Source organism: Mustela nigripes, chromosome 15 (genome assembly GCF_022355385.1).
Source record: "Mustela nigripes isolate SB6536 chromosome 15, MUSNIG.SB6536, whole genome shotgun sequence".
NCBI lineage: Eukaryota > Metazoa > Chordata > Mammalia > Carnivora > Mustelidae > Mustela > Mustela nigripes.
In genome coordinates, this window is record NC_081571.1 from 37564947 (window position 1) to 37588685 (window position 23739).

Here is a 23739-nt window from a genome sequence, read left to right on the forward strand (position 1 = left end):
ACTGAGGTGCTATCCTTGTGACTATGAGGTATCTGGATGGAAATGTTTTTGCCCCAGGTATCTCCTTATTTCTAGGCCCAACGGCAGCACTCACACTCAGTCTGTTGTGATTGATAACAGTGTTTCAAAATGGTATTCTTATATTTGCAGGAGTCTTCTGCTCTTTTTATTTCTCAATATTTACTCTTCAGCACTCATTTTATGATACAATTTGTTCCTCCTTCTTAGTTTTATTCATTTCCACTGAGGTGCTATCCTTGTGACTATGAGGTATCTGGATGGAAATGTTTTTGCCCCAGGTATCTCCTTATTTCTAGGCCCAACGGCAGCACTCACACTCAGTCTGTTGTGATTGATAACAGTGTTTCAAAATGGTATTCTTATATTTGCAGGAGTCTTCTGCTCTTTTTATTTCTCAATATTTACTCTTCAGCACTCATTTTATGATACAATTTGTTCCTCCTTCTTAGTTTTATTCATTTCCATCTTCAATGGTAATATAATAATATCTTATTTGTGATCCAAAGTATCTCTCTTGCATTTCAAATATTCCTTTTACTTTACCTCCGTCATATAGCTTTAATAAATTAATATAACTTGGTTCCAAATAAAAGCCTTCAGTAAAAAAGATTCTTATTCTAAATCTGTCTTGAACATCTTAAATAAATTTATCATTAGAAATCAAAATCAGGAAGGTTTTGGTTATTTTGATACTCATCCTTACTTTAGTTTGGAATTTATTACGTCTAAAAGTGAAGAACGCCCACCTAGCTGTTTCTATCAGTATAATGTTGTAACGTGTATTCCCTAGACACCTTGACAAGTGTGTTATATGAGAAAAGTACAGAGAAAAGAAGAGAGCAATTCTCTCCAAAGAACCAGTATGATATGATATTGAAAGCTATCTGTACACTTAAGAATGATTTTTAGAATTTTCATTGAAAGGAAATGTCATAACCTATAGTCCATTTTTATCTGCTCTAATAAAAAAGGCAATGAATGTCACAACGCTTTGATATCTCTTATAAATTTTAAACATGTCAAAATTGCATACTATTATTCCCATAAAATTTCCATGAGGTAAGAAAACCAGAAATATCACTGAGCAACCACATAATATATTTTGGGACTTTAAAATGTTATTTTATGTGATATTTTGCAAAATGAAATTTTTCTTTTCTTGTGGACTTCTCCTTTGGATTTATCTATTATCTTTTTTTTTCTTCCAGTTTCCTTCATTAATAGCTTGCTTGATAAGGTGCTATATAAATAATTGTGATATTATTATTTTAGATTAATGGTTATACTTTTCAAGTTCAGAAAGCAGATATTTATCCATATCTATTCCTATAATATTTCCTACATGAGCTATCTAGACACTTGGACTAGAGGCTATTTAATAAAACATAATACAAAGAAGGAACAAAAATACTTTTCTAAATCTCAGCATGTTTTATTAAAGGTTATCTATGAACTAAGAATGAGTTTTAGAAGTTTTCTTAAATAGGAAGATTATAATCTATAGGTCAAATAGAAGAAAATGGGACTAAGAAAAGATAAATAGGATGTAAATTAGTGAAGAAAATTACATTGTGCTATTTGAAGTTTGGGGCTAAGTTTCAGCATAAAATATTTTTTATCGCATTTTAAATTAAACTATTAAAGTGAATGTTATTTATTTTAAAACATGCTTGCTGTAATCTGTACAGAATTACAATGCAAACAATAAATCAAGTGGTTGTAACATCGATTAGCTCAGTATAGATTCCTTATTTTATACAATGGATATACTGACAGAAAACTATGTATATTGTACTTGGTAAGTCAAATTTTACTTCTGAATATATTAGATAAAAACTCTAAACTATAAAGGATAGATCCTGATAAATCTTTCAGTAAAATTTATTTTGCAAATAAAAATAGTCTTATATTTTTTCTAAGTTGGCTTAAAGCAGGTTATCCTAAATAGCTCACACACATAAATTCACACAGGTAATTCATTAATATTATAGAACAATGGGGTGCCTGGGTGGCTCAGTCAATTAAGTGTCTGCCTTTAGCTCAGGTCATGATCCCAGGGTCCCAGGGTCGAGCCTCAGAAGGGCTCTCTGTTCAACGGGGAGCCTGGTTCTCCCTCTCCCAATCCCCTTGCTCGAGTTCCCTCTCTCTCTGTTTCTCTATGTTAAATAAATAAGTAAAATCTTAAAAAAAATATATTGTAGAATGAGGCAAAAAATACATTCATTTATTTATCCATCAACAAGTATTTACTATTCATTGGCAACCTATGTGTCAATAAAGCAGGCAAGATTTCCAGACAAAATAATAAATAAAACAGAAGCTATCCTTGAGAAGTTTGGAGTTCAAAAATAAAATAAAGTAATAATAATAACATTATGTGTATTTGAGAACCATACATTACTGTTAATTTCTTTTTATGATATTCATTGATTAGATAGAAAGAGCATGGGATATTTTTAAACTTACTGTTCTATATTGACAGGGATCCTGAGTCTCATAGAAATTACTACAAGTTTAAAAGGCAAATGAACTTTTCCAATTTACATTGTTATATCTCCATTAAACCTGGTCCCAGTGATTTTCTTTTGACTTGACATCTAGAATGAATATGTCATATTTTGTGGTTGTTACTTGGGTGATAATACAAGAGTAAAAGTTTAAGAAAATTGGGTGCAGGGTTCATCATGGTAGGATGGGGGTTGAGACTCGTTGAAGAATCTAATCAGTATGTACCAATCTTATCTTCTTCATGAAGGTCACATGGTTTACATAATCACAGATTTGTCTTTTCTCTGTAACTATTCATTTAGCCTCTTGTTTCTTTTTGTTTTATTGTAAGTGCTTGCAGTCAAAGTAATTTCCTTTGTCTCTTATATTCACTTTAACATCTAGCATGGTGTTGAGCAGACCTTGACCTTATGTGAAAACTCACCCATTTGTGGTATGTGTCTTAATGGAAATTATATTAAGTAAGAAAGGACTGGAAATTTTTATGGCTTTGTATAGTTTTGGAATTATGATATAAGTTCTGACATGTTGATGAAGAGAGACAGAGAAGAAATGCTATGGTACTAATTTTCACACTTCCCACATGGCACACTCAATGCCTTGAACATGGTAATAAATGCTAAGTTGAATTGTTTACTCTGATAAAAACACCAAAAAAAAAAGTATTTTACCTGTCTTTATTTAAAAAAACCTACTTCTGCCATGTAAGCCCAGGACACAGGAACTCAACATTCTTAGAATTCTGACTAATTTACAGGTGGAACATAAGGGAGAGGAAGTAGCTTGGTAGGAAGAAATCATGTTAAGCTTCCTTTAGTCCCCAGACATCAAAGGTTTTCACATTCCCTCCAAGGTCATTTTACTTCAGTGAATTGTGTCTTGCACATTATGCTTCCTATCTTCTTCCCAGGGTGTCGTGAGAATTAATGAGATACTCAGCCCAATTCACATATTTCTCCACACCTCTGTGGATCTCCTCCACACCCCAAGGAGTACTTTATAGGCATCCTTTACTGGAATTTCAGTATGCTCAATTAAGGAAAATTTAATTAAAAATTTATTTCAAAAATAACATCAAACTCCCCAATGCTTTCAAACTTACAAGCGTTCCTCTCTGTAAAACACATATTAATTAGGGAACCCAACTACATTTGGTGTTCTTTGGATGTCTGGAACTATTTAACCACACACTTCCCCCTTTAATTTAAAAAAAAAAAGGAACTGGGGGAAATGCTTTACAAAATTAATATGCATCTTGCACCCTATTCATGCTTATGTACATGGAGTTCTTATTGCAATTAGTTGGAACTCTGCACACTGATGAAATAAGGTGTTTGCAGAGGAGAATGCCAATCTGGCCCTCCACCTCTACTTTTCTGATTAATTTAAACTTAAATTATCAAGATGCAACTCATAAGGATCAGTTGATTTTTCAAGATGACTCTGGTGTTTTATAGATAATCAAAGTTCCTCCCAGTCCAATAGTTTCTTGAACACTTAAGGTTTTTAAAAAAGAAAAAAAAAAAGAAAAAAAATGGGAAATATGTAAATAAAGGAGTGTGTGTAGGTGGGACAGAACATGAAAGTTAAGAAGCCACGGGTTAACTTAAACCCTAAAGGGTGAAATTAATTTGCCAACTTCTGAGTCAAATTGTTGTGTGTTGTAGCAGAGAGAGCTGGTCCATGTAAAAAAATCTTTGTTCTACCATGAACAATTGGCTCTGTTACAAACACCCTATATGGCTTTGGGCAAATCACTTAACTTCCATGCTCTTCAGATTACTCATTTATAAAGAAGGAACTAGATCATCTCTTGGGCCTCGTCTAGCCCTAATTTCTGTGTGTCCATGTTTTACTTCCATTGTGCACACCAGGGACTGGCCCTTTATCTCAGAAATCATATTATACTTGTCCACATTTCCTGCTAAATAAATGCTCAGTGGGAGAGCTTGCAACACGTCCCCTTTGTATATCCACAATTCCTGGAACAAGGTAGGCCCCCAATACAGTCCGCTGAACCATTACATTGAAAGGCCAAAAATAAATAAATAGCATCAAACTGAAAAACCGCATAATCTTATTTTTCCACAGGTAAACATCTATATAACTAATATTTTTATCTTTTCTTTTTAAATTTTACATTCTGAGGCAAGTGAAAATAAATGACAGTGTAAAACACAAAGCACATTAAGAAATAACAGGCGGGTTTTATTGAAAAGTAAAATCAAGAAAAGTAGAATGACCTGTATCACAAAGCCTATGAGAAAAAAAAAAAAAAAAGGCAATTTTATAAAAGAAAACTAGCCCACAATGGCCTCAGCTGCTGTCCTAAACTGCACAATACATGTATAGGCTGTGTTTAATGGTCCACAAGTGGCAAATTATCATTTTTCATTTGTTTTTATTTCTTCTTGGTAATTGGAAAGATAATATAACAGCATCAAAAATAGCATTTATTACTTCTAACAATAAGGACCCAACAGAAAGCAACTATTTTGAGACTTAATGAAATATCCATGTGCAGTCCTAAGAAGAGCGAGTTAATCACTAAACAGAGCTGATGAAATACCCAATTTAGTTGTTTTGCAGAGATGTTATCTCCTGCCATGTTAAGAGGAGATTTTCATACAAAACGATTAATCAGCATTAATCTTGGCTGCCACATTAGTCTGCCCTTCCAGCTTCTTGCTGTTGATTTTATAAATGACAATTAGTACAAAGTAACATACCTAAAACAGGACTCTTTCACATTCTTGCCCTGACTCTCCAACACCTGCATTTTTGCCTGATCCTTTTCCTCTTATCTTGTTATTTCTATTTCCTGTATTCAAAATAGCTTCATCTTTTTCCTGTTTTCCTCTTACTTCTGGCCACCTTCTCTCTCCTGCTAAACCAATTTATTTTTCTATCTTACTCTTCTTATCTGGCATCCAATGCTCATGGATTTGATCTTAACAAATAATAGGGAGTCAGCTTTTCCGGACTGGTTCAAGAATCATTCTCAATCTGCTACTGGCTCCTACTGAAGGCTATTTGGAAAGAAATTATATCTTAAAAATATCATTTAAATGGCAGACTAAATCCTATTATTGTAAATATGAAGTCAAATGGCCACAATCTATATACATGATTATATCATATCAATGTAGCTTTTCGTAGAATTACTTTCTCTAAGTTCACCTACAATGTTTTGTCTTTGAATTTTATCTTAGGATGTTATAAGAAAGACTGTTGTTCAAAATCTTCTTACTACATACCCTTCTGGGAAAGAGCAAGAAAAGGAAAATAATTGTTTTCCTTCACAAATTGGTATTTTTTCTTTTTTGTCTCTGTTCTTTTTTCTCTTTGACAGCTAGGAAACTCAACATCAAATTTTATATTCACTTGTAGCAACTGGTAACAAAACAATATAACCACCTTAAGCTTTAAAACAGAATGCAGTCTCAAGTATTTCTGTTTTCTATTATTGACCTCTATTATTATGACTTCTAGATCCAGAAATGTATGCCATGTGTGCTGCATCCAAAGTTTGATGAAATTTCTAATATAATTGCTCTGCAGAGATATTACCTCCTGCCTGTCAGGCGGAGATTCTTATACAAAATGATTAATCAGCATTAGCTGGATATAAAACTTCTATGTATTAAAATATACAAATTAGGATGTAACTGAACTTTACAGAATTGATTCTGTGGGACACCTGGCTGCCTCAGTTGGTGGAGAGTGCAACTCTTGATCTCAGATAATGAGTTAGAGCCTCGCATTGGGTACAGAGATTACTTTAGGGGGGAAAAAAAAAGAACTGATTCTGTGTTTGGAGGTACATAAACTGTCATCTGACATGCTACTCAGAAATTCAGAAATCTATTCCATCTAATAAAATATGAAATTGAGTTTTTAATGATTAGTAGTTTTTATTTGAAATAAAATAATAAGAAAAATCCAATATGTAGAATTTTCTAATTGAATTTTAAAATTATGCTGTCCTCATAAATAAATTTAACCATATTAAATTGCACTGAAAATATAGTCCAACAGGAATTTTATAGGGAGTTTATATAGGATCTTGGGATTCTCTTCGGCAAATATCTCTATCAGCAATCTAGATGATGGTTACAATGAGATTAATGCAGACTTCATTTTTCTACTTCTTTAGAGTCATTATGCTTACATTTGAGGCAACTTTCTTCCAAATGGCCCACGCAATGGCGATCTAATGCCTTCAAAGCAGCAAAAAATAGCCTTCAAAAGAGAAACCTGCAAATATTTTTTATTCATCTTTTTAAGTTTCTATGAGAGATATCAGAAGAAATGACTGATGCTGGGAACGCTTACTCTATCACTGTTAAGTGTTATTAATATTGTTACAACCAGGAGCTCCATAGATTATACACAGCTTCTTTTTCTAACTGCAATAGATTGGATTGCCAGAAAATGAATGGTCAGGAGACTCTCATTTTCTCTGTTACAATGATTCATACATCAATCTCATCCTGATTTCTTTAAACCTATTTCAAAAATCTTGAAAGTACAGGCAGAGAGTCCACACTCAATTACCAGCCTGTTTGTTTCACAGATAAAGAATTGAGTTGTGGAGAAAGTAAATGAAGGTGAGAAGTTAATATGATAGTTTTGGTCATCCTATGGGTTTAGCAATCTGTATAGTGAGATCACCTTCTGCCTATGGCCAATATCAGAAGGTTATTTGGCTTATTTCTAATTCATATGCAAGCCAAATCCCACAAGACTTTACATGTGTTTTAAAAAAAAGTTAATTTCAAATATTTAAGAATGACATAAAATAGTATATACTGGAATTTTTTAAAAAGTTACAGAAACAAAGTTTCTCTGTCCCTCTGGAGCTGGACTATCTAAGAGCAAGTGAGTAAAATACTTTGGAGACATTCATGAATTTCCTGTCATTTTAGTTAAATTAAGCATTCTCACACTTCAGTTGTTTATTATTTATAATATACTCCCTGTGATACATCTCACAAGCATTCATGATGCAGTAGTGAGTACCTCTGCTCTAGACGCAGTTTAGAGAAGATGACTAGCATTCTCTTGAGGGTTTTTCTCAACTTCCAAAGGTACAAATAGTTTCTTAAACATCACTTACCCCATATCCTTCCCAACTAAATATGTGTTATTACCCAAAAGCCTCAGGACATGAAAGCAGTCTATTAAGTCATGGGTATTTAGCTGAGAGTTTCCCCACTGAATACTCTTTCTCATTCACGTTACTGTAATAATATGAAAAGGAAAATAACATTTTTTTTAATATTGTGAGGAATACAGGTACCTGCATAAGAAAGAATTCCATTTAATACATCTGCATCTCCCATTTCTAATTTTTAGTAAATATTAAGTATATATTTTTCCACAATTCAGTAAATTATTTCTAGTTATCTCTGAATCAAATTCTGGCCTCAGAATCATATAGTATGACTACTGATATTTCTTATGACCCATGATAAGTGGCAAATCTATAGAGTTCAATTTAAGCAAGGTAGCTGAGTTCACATAGAATGCTAACTCATAAATTTGAAAGGAAAAAAAAAAAAAGAAAGGAAGAATTTTGCTCTATGCTCCATAAAGTCAATCTGTTGAATTCACTATCATGGGAGGTCACTGAGCCCGATACCATGGCTATATAGTTTTATGACTCTTAATAACATTTGTTGTATGCAAAGCATAGATAATGACAGAGGAAACCACACCTTATGCTTCACTGCATGTACTACTTTTCTTTGTGGTTCATGAAGAATGAAACAATACATTGAAAGTCACAATTAACTACTGAAGTAAGAAATTAAGAAATAATACTCATGGACTGAATTTTTTAGTTGATTTTCTAACATGATATTTCACAATCTATTTTGCTATATCTTCATGTTCCTCTGTATTTTGAAAATGAAACATTAAGAAATGCTAGTTGAGGAATGTGGTAATCTGTGCCAAAATTATCCAAGAAGAGAAGCTTATTTATTTTTTTTTTTAAAGATTTTTATTTATTTATTTGATAGACAAAGATCACAAGTAGACAGAGAGGCAGGCAGAGAGAGAGAGGGGGAAAGCAGGCTCCCCGCTGAGCAGAGAGCCCGATGTGGGGCTCGATCCCAGGACCCTGAGATCATGACCCGAGCCGAAGGCAGAGGCTTAAACCACTGAGCCACCCAGGCGCCCCGAGAAGCTTATTTTTGATACCCTCAGTCTAATCCTCTTTTGCTTTTTCTTTCTTCACTTAATAAGGTTCCCTCCAAGGTTAAAAACATCTACTCCAATGTATTAGTGAAAATAGTAATGGAAACTCATATTAGATATAAATGATTTGATACTTTTAAAAATTTTTATTATAAGACAAACACTGTTTACAAGAAAATCAGGACTAAAAGGTATTTGGGGGAAATGTGTGACTGTTTATGGGTGATAGCTCTTTAGGGAATTTTTCAATGGTTTTTGTATGTCATGGGGACCAATCTCTATTCAGAATATATTTGCATATAGAATAATTATATATTATTAAATGCTTTTGAGGCCGAATAATATTTAATTGAAAATTTTCATTTTATAAATGATTGAAAGACTCTTCCTTCATCTTAGAACTTTTAAGTGACAAAACTGATCCCAGAAATCAGTTCCTATGAGGGTTAAGAAGAATGTTTGGAAACAACATTCCTCTTCAAAAGAATAAAATATTATTTTCTATGTGCATATCATAGGTAGGATAAACTATAAATTTATTTTCCACATACTTGTGAGCTCAGACAATGCAGCTCAAAGAACAAAGCTAACCTAGACTGGGAAACCCATTGACCTAAGGCACAATGTCCATCCTCTTGACATTTAAGGTTAAAAGTGAAAAGAAGTGAAAAAATAGTCTACAGAGACTGTTCATTTATGACATAAAGAAAGATGATTTGAATGCTGCAGAAACTGATGGGGATTTTTGATTTGTTGAATGGAGCTTATTAATTGCCTTCTTGAGATAATTAAAGCACTTGGTAGTCAAAATAATTGGAATCATTGAAAATAAAAGATTTAACCTTGACAGTAGTTTCAGTCTGACTGGTGAAATTCATCCCAATAAGGAAAATATTCTCTTAACGTTTATATTGATACTATGGTACTTTCTAGAAGTCTAATACATTTTTCTTTAAATAAATTCGGCTACATTTTTCAGTGTGACTCTTCTGGTTTGAGTTTAGTAACAGCAATACAAAGTAGCAGTGTTCTCCCTTGTTTCAAAGTTTAGGCAATGAATCAACCACAAGAACTGAGGGAAAGTATATTGTTTTAAGGCCGTGAATTGGTATATTTTGCTTTGGCAGTGGGGTTGGGGTTAAATATGGATTTAATTAATAAATACTTAATGTCTGTATTTCTTTTTCAGGATAAAATAATTTTTTTCTTTTTTAAAATAAACAATTTTTTAAAATGTGAAAATTTGTAGAATTCTATTTGTAGTGCTAATTTGAAGAATTCTGAAGTTACTGCAAATTTGAATATTTATTAAATACATATTTTTCTTATATGTTTTCAATACATAGAAAATAAGGAATTTTTCTGATGCCTCAAAATCAGCCATTCAATGGTAGATTGCAATACATTTTATATTAGAAATAATTGAGTGCTTCTGTATAAAACAATTACTTCATTTTCTAATATAATACTAGTTATTTTTTTTTAAAGTCTTACTTATTTTAGAGAGAGAGGGAGCACATGACCAGGGTAAGGAGCAGAGGGAGAGAGAAAGAGAGAGAGAGAATCTCAAGCAGACTCCACTCTGACAGTGGATTCTGAGATGTGGCTCTTTCAGGACCCTGAGATCATGACCTGAGCCAAAATTAAGAGTTGGTGGCTTAAACAACTGAGCCACCCAGGTGCCCCATCAGTTATGTTTCACTGGAAGTCACAGCTGAATTTGTTCTCAGGCCATTTTGAGATCAATTGGCAGATTAATCATCATATTCTATTTTTGAAATCAAGATAAAGTGGTACTGTTTGTGAAAATACTGTTCTAATAATGAAACAAAATAAAACAAAAATTACTGGACTTTAAGTCCTGTGTTCTTAAGATCTTGCTTTAAGTTTTAACTTCACAAATTGCCAGCTCTGTGACGTTACCACATGCATTACCTATCTTATGTGTGTGTGTGTGTGTGTGTGTGTGTGTTTAGAAAACAAGAATAATTATATCTGCTCACTTACATCACATCTAATTGTGAAGATCAGGTCAAATTAATGCTGATAAAAATACCTTAAGAATACACACAACACACACATGCAGAATCCGCAGTAGAAATTTTGTTGTTTTTTTAAATGAAAGAGAATGGTAAGAATGAACTTCAATAAGAAAACAGAGGAACATGGATATAAATAACTCTTTACATAGGAGAAAGTCCAAAAAGTAAAAGAAAATCTGAGAAAACTCTATAGCACAGATGCTGAAATACTGAGTGCTTATTACAGCTGCATTTATTTTTTATTGTTTTCAATTTATTCCTCTATCTTCTGTTTTTCAGCTTCCATGTACACAGTTGTTTTGAGTCATTCTTCTGTGGTTTTTCAAAGACAATTCTTGGTTAAAAATAAATATATAAAGAAAGAAAGTACTTTGATCCTCTGTCTCTGGTTTCTTTATCTTCTATTCCTTCCTTTGACTTGCTTGTTTTCCTCCTGGATCTCTATCATGAAATGATCTGAAGCAAGACAGGAAAATGGTGCTTATATCCCCAAAGACACACGTTCTTAGAATTTCTGGTAATGCTTAAGTCTTAGAATGTGTACTATACAACTTTGCCTTCTGAAAAGGAAGTTTCAAAGAAAGTTTAAATATGGTACTTTATTTCACAGTTCATTGGGTAACCTTTATGTAAAATAATCATGTCTTCTCATTTCTTTTCACACTGATGTGAAAAAAGAGCTATGGCTTCGGTTTTTAAAATGTTGCAGTTCATTTTAGTAAAGCTCTTTTTAGTGTCAATATACAAATTTTACTAAAAATAGTTTAATGATTCATAATTTGTCTTAAAATACATGAAAAGCAAAGTTAAATATTTCAGCACATTATAATGATTTATGATTTCAATTTCATGTTCTCTGGGAATTAAATGCCCAATGGTTTAGCAAAGTTGATTTGCTGGACTGTCCTGTTTTAGTGTTCCTGGGAAAATGAGCTAATCATTTGATAAGTCTGTATTTCACAGGTAAAAATTAATCATGTTTATAGCTATCATCCCCAAAGGGATAATACTAACTAAATTTTTGGTCTATCTATTTTTAATAGTTTTATTGAGATATAATTTCCATACGATAAAACTCACTCATTTTTAAGTGTACTACTCAATGATTTTTAGTAAATTTACAGAATTGTATAACCACAAATGCAATATAATTCTAAAACATTTCCATGATCTCAAAAAGAGGTCCATCATACCCATTTGCAGTTACAATTCTCATCTCCAGTCCCAGACAACCACTAATTCACTTTTTGCTTTTATAGGTTTGCTTTTTGTGGAGATTTCATATAAATGTCATCATACAATATATGGTTTCTGGCATCTGGACTCTTTCACTTGACATGATGCTTTTAAGTTCATCTATGTTGTAGTATGTATCAATACTTCATACTTTGTTTTTATTGGTTACTAGTTATCTTTTGTGTGAATGTGTATTGTTTGTTTCATGTACCTATTGAAGGAAATTTCGATTGTTTACACATTTTTGGCTATTGTGAATAATGTTGCTATGAAGATCATATCCATGTCTTGTGTGGACATGTTTCATTTCTCTTAATTTTTTGAGAAATTGTCAAATATGTCTCCAAAGTGAGTGCATTATTTTGCATTTCTACCAGCAGTGTATGAGATTCTAATTTCTCCACATTCTCACCAATATTTGTTATTGTTTGTCTTTTTGAGTGTAGCAATTCTAGGGGGAGGGGGAGCAATGTCTCTCATTTTGGTTTAAATTAATCTTTCCCTAATGTTCAATGATATCAAGCATCATATTATATCTTTATTGTTTATTCATATATGTCCTCCATTGATTTTTTTTTTCTGGTGAAACCAGTGTTGATTTTTATTATTGAGTGATAAGATTTAAAAAAAATATTCTGGCTACAAGTTCTTTGACAAATAGATGATTTTCAAACATTCTTTGCAAATCTGTAACTTGTATATTCATTTTCTCAAAAGTACTCTGTAAAGTGCAAAGGGTTTTATGTCTATTTTTAATATTTGCTTTCTATATATTTGATGTAAAACAATAAAGAAATTTACAAAATGAAGTGACAAAAATTTAGCATATGTAATTGCCAAATCAAAGTGAAAATTAAGTAAGTCAAACACCGGCTATAATGCTTAAATCAACACATCACAGGGCCAATAGTAAATAAACAAATGAATTTTCAGATAAAGGATTTATTATAGGAATTAAATATTAATTAACTGTGGGAACAACTGAGGAGATGAATATATGAAAGGGAGAGTTGGATTATCAGAAAAGTCACAACCAGTTGACCTGAGAAACCAAGCAGCATCTGTCTAACCAGCAATGGGGACCATTAAGAGACATTGGTAAAGAAGCTTACTGGAGTTGTTTCTTCAGTGGTTCTGCATTCAAGTGTCTTGTGAAGGGTATGGTGACTTTCTTGGTCAGCAGGGCCAGCAGTTTGCAAGTCGTGGAGTAGAGAATAGTGAGAGGAGGCTGAGCCCTCTTGAGCACATCTGTGATCACTGTCATTGTCTTTCAATGCCTGATCAAAAAGAATAAAATCTTGTCATTTGCAACAAAGAGGATGGAGCTAGACTACATTATGCTAAACAAAATAAGTCAGAGAAAGACAAATATCATATGACCTCATTTATATGTGGAATTTAAGAAAAAAATCATATGAACATAGAGGAAGGGAAAAAATAAAAAGAAAGGGAATGAGACAGGAGGGAGCAAAACATAAGAGACTCTTAATTATAGAGAACCAACTGAAGGTTGTTGGAGGAGAGGTGTATGGGGTTGGGCTAAATGGGTGCTGGGTATTAAGAAGGGCGCTTGTAATGAACAGTGGGTGTTACATGTAAGTAATGAATCACTAAATTCTAAACCTGAAATCTATTTTACTGTATATATTATAAACTAGAATTTAAATAAAAACTTGAAATATGAAGTGTATGATCTTATGAAAATAATGGTTTCTGATGGTAACTTTCAAATCTCGAGTAAGCTTTCTGTTGAAAACCTCTAACCTGGAATCACACAGGCAAGGGGATTCCAGCAACTGTGATGCTTGCTCAAATGACAGTACAGACCATCAAGGAAGAGCAAATCCCCTCCCCTGCCCACATGAGCTTCTCTCCATAAAGAAAGATGGACGATGACTGTTAACATCCAGCTATTAATTTGTTTCTATGTAGGATGGAGTAAAACATTGGTTGAAAGGTCCAAATTATTTATGGAAAATTCTTTTAAAGGGTCACAAAGAATAGGCAGGAGAGCTGTCCCTTGGCTATTTCCACTATTGACAAGGATACTTGAAAAAGGATGTTTACTTACATTACTAGGGGAAATGCACGTTAATTCATTTTTGGAATGCAGTTTGGAAATACGTATTGAAAAGTTTAAAACATGAATGCTCACTCATACATTATTTATATTATTCAACTATTACAAGCATGTATCCCAAAGAAACAATTGGAAAGTGTGAAAAGATATCTTTATATTATTTTTAGTTTTGTTTGTAATAGGAGAAAGTTGAAAAGCAGTTCACTATGAAATTGCTTTAAAAACTTGTGTTCCTGGGGCACCTGGGTGGCACAGTCAGGTAAGCACTAACTCTTGGTTTAAGGTCAGATCATGATCTCACAGGTCAGGAGATCGAGCTCAGTGCAGTCTCCTTAAGATTCACTCTTCCTCTCCCTCTGCCCTTTTTCCCTATTCAGGCTCTCTGTCAAATACATAAATAAATCTTAAAAAAAAAAAAGAAAAACTTGCGGTACTAACATCATTGTTATTACATGCTATTAAGCCTAAAATATGTAATTAATGTCTGTATTAGAAGAATATAATTTTATAACGACAAATAATGACAATGTATGGTATGTGAATATGTTAACAGGGTTTACTTATGAGTGACAAGAATTCAGTTAATATTTCTTCATACTGCTAAATGCTGTCTGAAATTTTACAATGGACATGTATTACATGTAAAAGAAAAATATAGTGATATTTTAAAATTTGGGTAGTAAACAATTATGTTAAAACTGGCTATTCAAGTAAATATTTTGAACAAGTTCATTTTTTTTAAAGAAAACTGAATTTATTTTGGATGACTACAGCAAAACACACCAGGTAAAGGACTCCTTTGAAAAATTTTGAATATAAAGTTGAAAAATGTGAACACATTTAAACCTACTGAAGTTTTAATGAAAGTGAGAATAGTATTATTTCTTTAAGCTTGTTCAAATGGTTTCAGTATAATCCTTTCCTAAAACAGTTTACTGCATTTAATGGGAGTGTCAGAGACACTTTCACTTCCTTTTCATACAAAACTATAAGAAGACAGAGCTTATTGTTGCTATTCTATTCTTCATTCTTTCCTTGGCTTTGATTCTAAGGACAGAGCACCCTTTTCTTTTTGCTATAGATATGACTCTGCATAAATCTCTTAGGATAGCTCTCTATGCAGGAAATGATATGGTGAAAAAAAAGTTCTTCCTCCTTTCTATATAATTTTTCCCTCTGTGAGCCTGTGGTCTGACCCTGAGATTTATTATGAATTCCAGTTGCCAACCAACTTTCTTTTGTGAATTATAATCGCTGGGCTCTTGCTTTGTTAGAAGCACAGACATTTAAACTATAAGGGCTTCCTTGTGTAAGCATCCCTGCCATACTCCCTTGTTTTCTTTTAGCTCTTTTCCCCGTGAATAAAAGGGCTTTTAGAGTGAAGCTAAAAGTCAGATTTGTGAACAAATATTTTCTTTGAGTTAACTGAAGGTCAAACTATCTGATTTACATTGGTTAAATACCATAAAAACACAGCACATTCCTATTAAGAGAGAAGAAGGTAAGTATGGAATTAAACTTTATATGAACCTCTACATAAAATAAATGAACAAGATACATGCCATAGCAATCCACAAACTACTGGACATTTTAATGACGGGAGTGTGGCTTAAGGTTTTGACCATAGATTCTGAAACCAGACTTCTAAACATTAAAGTTCAGCTCTGCTGTGATCCTGAGGCAAATTTCTAAGCCTCTCTGTGTCTCAGTTTTACATGTATAAAACAGGCATAGTATTTATGGCTAACTCATGGGACAGCTATAAAGATTCAAGGAGTTAATTTATGTCAAATATTTTTTTAACGTACCTGCTGTTACAACTATATGCTATAATGATAGTTAATTTTAATATCTTTAAAATGGGAGTATGAAAATCATTAAAGTGGGTCAGTATTTTGTCTCAAACCTAGAGGATTTAATGATCTGGTGTTCTGTGTATATAGCTTTCTTTTTTATTATAATACAAGATAATAAGTAGAAACAATTCTAAGGGCTTACTATGTGATAGGCTTTGTACTCTAACACTTTATGTGTATGATCTCATTTTTGCCTATACAAATTCTATGAGACAGATTACATATACCTATGAACAAACAAACTGAGGTTGAGAAAGTTTGCTCAAGGTCAGTTAATGACTGATGGAGCCAATCTGCCTATGCTTAAGTCTTTGCTGTTAAATGCTGTTTTGTGTTTTCAGGACTGAAGTTAAAGTTAGGAGACAAATCTATGCTTTTTAGCTCCTATAAACTTATACAATATTTTAGACCTTATTTAAAAATCTAACCATAAACTTTACCTTCCTTAACAAATAAAGCATTTATGTGCCATTTATAACCCACTGGTTTATGTTTTTAATATATTTCTTGAATTGTCTCTAGGTACCTTTACCTTTCACCCAATTAAAGTTAATCAAAGATTCTCAAGTTTCTATAAGGTGTATTTTGTATAGATTTTGATAAAAGTGAATACAACCTAAAATACTTAGAGTTATCATGGCAAGAAGATGAGTGATATTTAATTCACCAATGTTGTTACAAAGTAAACACATTAACACTTTCTCAATAAAGTACGGTCCAGATACTATAAGCTGTTTTGGGGATTTGGAGTTTTAAACAAGCACATTTTTCTTTATGTTGTAGCTCAGACTTAATGATGTTGTCTTAAATCTTTTTTTTTTTTTTTTTGTTCTCTTACAGGTCTTTGAATTAAAGCAATGTGCATTTCATTTATATTTTTTCCTTCAGACCCTGAGGATCTGTGAAGGATCACTTTAGACAAGTCTCGAATTTGTCTAAGTCAAGGAGAAAAGGTGAACAATGGCTGACGGAGGTGAATAGAGTTTGTAAACAGATTTCAATGTACTTTTTAGGCTCCCTTTTGTCTGTGTTTTCTTCCCAGGTCCACCTAAGGTCTAAACCAAACCCTAAAAAAATCTCTGCTCTGATGAGCTGTTATTATTATCTTTACATAAATTAGAAAGAGACATGTTTTTCTCAAGAAACTTCACTGCCCTTGGGCCTCAACAGTGTCATAATACATACACAAATCTAAAATTCCTCTGATATAAATGTACCTTGCCTCAGTTGTCCAGAGCCCAATTACATGAGCAATCTTGACCATCTTCCATGTTCATTGTATCCAGTCACTCACAGACAAGGGTGGACAAGAACTCAAGAGGTACGAATAAGGAAGAACCTGTGCTACAATTGAAGAAATAATGATATTTTAGAGTGAGTGGAGATGAATTTTAGTAATTTTATTTTCTAAATTCTCTTGAAACTGGCAGTAAGGTCTGTTTAACCCTGCTTGGTATCACTCATTAACTTCACTCATAAGTCACAAAATTATCAAAGATTCTAAAATCATTTCTAAATTCATGTTACGATTACATTCTGAAATTCCACAGATAATAAGATTAAGTATTGTTGGATGATTTGCGAATTTCACATCATCCTTTAACTTAATGTGATGTATACTTAAAAGGTAGGTGTGTTTGTTTCCTAGAGCTGCTATAATCAAGTATCACAGTTGTGTGGCTTTAAACTACATAAATGTCATCTCACACATCTTGAGGCCAACAGTCCAGAATCATGGTGTCTATAACATGATGCTCCCTCTGAAACCTGTAGGGGAGGATTCCTGTCTCCCTCTCCCTAGCTTCTGGTGGTTTTTTGGCAATCATTGTTGGTGTTCTTTAACTTATAAACTCTGCTTCTATAACACTGCAGTCTCTGCTTCTACTGTCACATGGCCTTCTCCCATGTGTGTCTGTATTTCAGAGTCTCCTCTTGCCATAAGGACACCAGCTATGTTGAATTAGAACACACAATATTCCAGTATGACCTCATCTTAACTCAATTACATTTGTAAAAACCCTATTTCCAATTAAGATCATATACTCAGCTACTGGGGGTTAGAAACTCAAACTATCTTTTTAAGGAACACAATTTAACCCACAAGAGAAGGAAAAGCCACTGTGATGTAGGGTTTGTCCTGACACATAGTTTGACAACTGTTTTGTACATTCCTTCTACTGTTTTCTGCATGGTTGTTTAGATGTCAAACAAAGGTATACTAAATTAAAAGCACATAAAATGGAAAAACTAGATAAATGACTTCAAAGCTGGACCACACTCCAACAGATTAACTGATCATTTTGGCCAGCCCCTGCTTTAATGTGGTGTTATCTATACTCCAATTTCAGACACTATTACTATGCAATTAATTATTTTAGTCAGTGACATAGCTATGAATGCATTCAAATTTCTAGGGTAGTTCAGTAAAAAGAACCATTACTTAACTGCCTTTAATATGTACACCTAAAATCTTATGATTGACTTTCAAGGTTAAAATCTAGTGTTAAGTATTTGAAATTAACAAAAAATCGTAGGGACAATGAATTTTGTTTCAGATAAGTACTTAAGGATATATGGAGAAAAGTCAGTTTCTTTTGAGAGTCTGAAAATACTGCTAATCAGTCTTTTTGCAATAAACCCCCTTGCTAGCAATACTTGGTTGTTCTATGTTAGATCTTCTTTCATATCTGAACTTTAAGCTAACTTTCCGGGTTTTAGTTTCAGTTATATTCACTACTTCAGGAAGTTCCTTGCTGGATATTTCTTACTTGTTTGATGAAGCTTGATCCTTCTGTTTGACCTTGTTTTAGAAGTAGTTGCTTAAAAGCTGTGAGTTCTTTCTCCATTTATCGCTAAAAAGTTTTTCCCCAGACAAAAGTGAGCTAAATTCTCTTCCTCTGGGGCTGCATTCTTTGTGTTAAGTAAGGCAAGCCCCCAAGCAAAGTTGTGTTCATTCTCCAAGATGATCAACTGGGGAAATCCACTGGCCTTTCTGTGGTGTGGCAACGGGCCACCGTCAGCCCTTGGCCAGCTCCCTAGGCATACCTTTCAGCCTCGCCTCAGGCCACAGGGTTGCAGGATCATCCTCTCCTAGGGAAAGCTGCTGCTGCCCACTGTGCCTGGGGGCTTCACCTTCAACATCTGGTTGAAGCCTAGGATGCTATCTTCCTATATTGATATCGCTTTCTGGTTTCCCAATATACATATTCAGATACTTTTTAGTTGTAAGCATTTTGTTGTTAATACAGCACCTTCAAAGGTATATATATATATATATATATATATATATATGATACAACAAAGTTTAAAAAATTTTTGAAAACTGCCAACATACTACCACAACTGTCCTTCTATCTGACTCCTCCTCTATTGTACAACATGCTGGTACAAAAGGGTGTGAGATGTCAATTAAGGTTAAGTGACAGTTAAACATTAACAGGCTGTAACACTGACAATAAAGAAAAAAAAACAACACATTCAAGATTTGGGTATAAGCAAGCAGAGAGTGAAACTATTTTTCAGATAAAGGACCATTATTTCTGCATTTAAAAGGCTAATACACGTATTAGATATTCTAGTAACTGCTGTTTGGAACAGGATCCCACATAGAACCACGCCTCGCTCCTCTCTTTCTTCCCAGAATTCTACACTCAATTTTTTGTGGAGAAGATAAAATTACAACTGAGACATAGTATCCCTATTTAAATGACCACTAAGTTATACAGCATGTATCTTCAAGTTGCTGAGTCAACTACCAGACACAGAGTAAAACAATGGTTTTCTTCCCTTCTTTTTCTTTCATTGTGTTTTTTCATGTAGATTTCAAGTACTGTAATAGAAATTACATACTATGTATGCACTTGTACACAAATTATCTGGGACATCTTGGGACCATCATTTAAAATTTTTAGTCTTAGTTCCTCGTTATTCCTTATTTGTGAAAGTAAAGTTAGTGAGAAATTAGATAGATAATAACAAGTGAATCTTACATTTTAAAATATATACCATTGACTCTAAACTTTACTTAAAGTTAACTTAACTTTAAACTTAAACTTTACAGTTAATACTCACAGAAGACTTCCTCTGTTATAAAATTGAGCCAGAGAGAAGCCAACTTCTAGATTCTTGGTGAATTTAGAATAACTTTCCCAACACTTTTGCTTTTTCATCTAAAGCTCATCCTCAATTACTCACTTGGAATTTTGTCAATTTCTAAGCATTACCCACAGTGCCAGAATCTGCCTCTTAATTTTGAAAGCAGAAAACAGCAAGTCTTGTTCTACGGCTTACTAGCTGTGTGGCTTTGGACAAGCCGCTAAATCTTTTTGAAGCCCTGCTTCTGTGACAAGATGAAAATCGTAGCTAATATATAGAGGGGTATAAGAAAGGAAGAATGACAATAAAGGATAAGAAACAGTTTAAGAATATGCAAGTTATAAAGTGTACAAAAATGTAGTATTTGGTATATGACTAGTTCCTTTTTTAGTGGATAAAAAAATAGAAAATGAATTAAGATTTGGATTATGTAAATTACCTATTCAATGAAATAATCTGAAGTCCTTAAGGAACGATGACATAGCACACTCCTTTAAACTTGCAGTAACATGAAGAATGGTTTTTGAAGTAAAAACAATCACGTTAAAAACACAATGTATGTTATGATCCCACCATTTTATCTGTATTCTGAATTGCTATCAATAGCAATATAGATATATAGATATGCATGAAGCAAATATTCTAGCCAGATAGACTATAAAAATTTAATGATAGTAATGTATAGGATATTTATTTATTTTGATTTTTCTTTAATTCTGTTTTTTCTTAAACTGCACGAATTTTGTAATAAAAAGCAATTCACAAGTAGAACATAAAACTATGTCTGGAAAACCAAGCATAACAAAATATATTATCTTGAAAAAATATTGTCTTGAAAAAGCAGTCCAATGATGGTTCTGAAGAATTAATCCAATATAAAAAAAAAAGTCAAGCTAAACAATCAAAATATTTTAAAGAGAAAAACATTTTTTAATGATATACATAATTGACAACAGCTCCCTTTTATTTTGGCTTTATAGCTGAGGAAAGGGAAAATGAATTCAGTTACAGGTGATTCATAATTCATATAAATTCATTTTTTAAGGAACTGCACTCTAGCAGTTATTAATTATTAGAAGATTTACAGTATATTTAAGAATGATGCATAGCCATGTCTGCTAGAAAAGAATGGATCCTTTCCAAATAGCATGGAAATAAGTGTTGCATTTATACATAAGGAAAGAGGATTTAATTCCACCATTATTATTGCCATTTTTAACAGCAATACAACTCTGCAGCAGCCATCATAATTATTGTCATAGGCTGGGAGGTTGTGGGAGGGCAAGAACATTTTTATAGATTAATAATCTCTTGAGGTCGTGGAGTACCAAATGTGTTTCTTCTCTTTTGGGGAAAGGGGGAGGAGACGGAGCTGCATCTGATTAAATCTGAGAAGCCTGGTTTTCAGCATGAAGATCTTAACAAGGAAATGAGATTGAGCTGCTATAAAACTCATCCAGTTCAACTATAGTAAATATTGCTTGGCGGCAGTGAAATCTTAATTAGTATTTCCCTCCTGTTAAACAATTCCAGTGGTTAAAAGACACTGAAATAATGGCATTTACTTCCCCTAAAATATTCCTTTTAACTCTCTTTTTTTACCTCATATTTTCAGAGGAAGAACAGTCTATAACCTCCCTATGCCTTTTTATGATTATTTGCCATTGCCTTATATCCACCTGCTTATTTTTTAATTTCCTATTTAAAATTTCTTTTGATAAATACAGCATAAAAGCCTCTTTTTCTCAGGTCAGGCCAATCATCACATTTTTTTATTACAACAAAGATGTTTCTACAAAAAAGAGTAAGCTGAAAAGTGAATCTTGTCAGTATTTAGTGTATTTTAGAGGCATAAATAATTAGCTGTGACTTTGTGAAGATATTTTTAGAATAATGTCATGACTCATATTTAATTATGATGCAATGTAATTTAAAACCATGGACAACTCTTCTGAAACTGAGACCGACTTTTCTCCAGATTTACTCATAAATTTCTAACAGAATTCGGACTCCCTTTTCTTTCATCTTCACTCATTCATTTAATATCTATTTAGAAAATACAAGTATGTTGACAGAGCTACTAAAAAGTCTTAGACATGGATTTCTCTCCCAAGTGACTTGAAAACTATTTGAAAATACATTATGCACAGAAGAAACAAATACATACGCACCCTTCAAAAGATTAATTGATTTATATGATGAAATTTTAAAAAGTACCAACAAAACAAAGTTTTAAAAAATCTCATTAAATCAATTTTTTTTTGTACATAAATTTTTGGAACTGCTTTAAATGTTTTGTTTTGTTTCTCTTCTTTCTATAAATTGATCAGGAAATATACTCTGAGCACCCAAAATCAGTATACATTTGTGAGTGAAAAAGGGCAGAATGCTGGAACAATACTGTAACCAAGACTATCTCTAGTAGAATAGGACATATAGTTAGTTTTTTAGTTTATTTTTTAGTAGACTCAGGAATATTACTGACTCTGTTATTTTCTGCCTATTGTTTCTACACATTGACAACAGTACTTAATTCATTATACTTAACCTTAGCACAGTCAAAAGGAGTCTCTGCTTCCATTCTTACCTCAAAATTTCTAGTTGGGTTCTTCTTTCCAGCTTACCTCGGCTCAGGCAAAAGACCCTGAGGACGAAACATCCTACAAGGGAAGCTGAAACTACCCCTCCTTCAAGCACTAAAGACTACCCTGAGCCACCAAGACTGAGCCTGTGATGGACTCCAAGACAAGGATCCATTTGCCCTGCACTGCCTACCTACACGTACCCACCCATAATTGCCTATTTTCTTTATATAAACCTGGAAGTATTTTCAGCACTTGGGAGAGAGTCTGAGATGCTAGCCAGCTGCCTTCTTGGTATTGAACTCACTGAAATAAATTCCTTCTTGTTTCACCACCACTTATGTCTCTGCCTTTGGCTTTTGTCAGTGGTAAGTGGCTGAACCTGGTCTGTTTGGGATCCCCAGAGCCAGGTACTCTTGCACCCCTGTGCCCGGCTAGATCTTTAGGATGGGCTGTTGGACTCCAATAGCTCCATAAGAGCTCATGCATCTTTGCCTTGGCAAATGGGAACATTTCTGTTACCTCCCTATAGCACTCCTTTCTTGGTTGTTCTGGCCAGACTCTCGCCTTCAGACTTCTAGTAAAGAAAAGCGGACATTGGTCTCTATGTCCACATGTGTGCTAATCCCTATCAAGATCACTGATCTATTATAAAGACTGTCTGGTGGAAATATCAGAGTTGCTGCAATGCCACGGGGTAGTCAAAATCTTGACAGGCAGTGAGATGGCAGTCTCACTCTCTTGAAGGAAATCCCCATCCCTACTCTAAAAATCCACTCAAAAGAATCTCTTTCTCTTTCCTAGTCATCTATCCTCTAACTTGTTTGTAATGGATTTGGTTGACCAGTTTTGCTGCCTTTTAAAAATGAATGTATGGATGTATTCCAAAGACATACTTTGGAATGAATAGGTATTTAATATCTATTGTCTTCAGCTTTAGACTTTAGCAAGAATTTCGGGGGGGAAATGCACTTAACATTTATAAGACATGGGGAAAGAATCAAAACTATTAATTTTAATCTATATACAAATAGTGGGAAAAATAAAGTTGTAGTAAGAGATGCCGAAACCGTCCTTCGTACCCCCAGAGCCCCACTGTTATGCAAAATATTTAA

The 23739-nt window shown here is 33.4% G+C and overlaps 1 long non-coding RNA gene across 1 annotated transcript in view; it reads left to right on the top strand.

Annotated features, from left to right (window-relative positions):
* The window catches only part of LOC132002525 (uncharacterized), a 29111-nt gene extending 6290 nt beyond the window's left edge, over positions 1–22821 (top strand). Inside the window, exons 2-3 of the long non-coding RNA XR_009399933.1 lie at positions 16788–16920; positions 22662–22821. This is a non-coding gene — a long non-coding RNA (uncharacterized LOC132002525). The remainder of the gene's footprint in view (positions 1–16787; positions 16921–22661) is intronic.
* Positions 22822–23739: the final 918 nt, after the last annotated feature.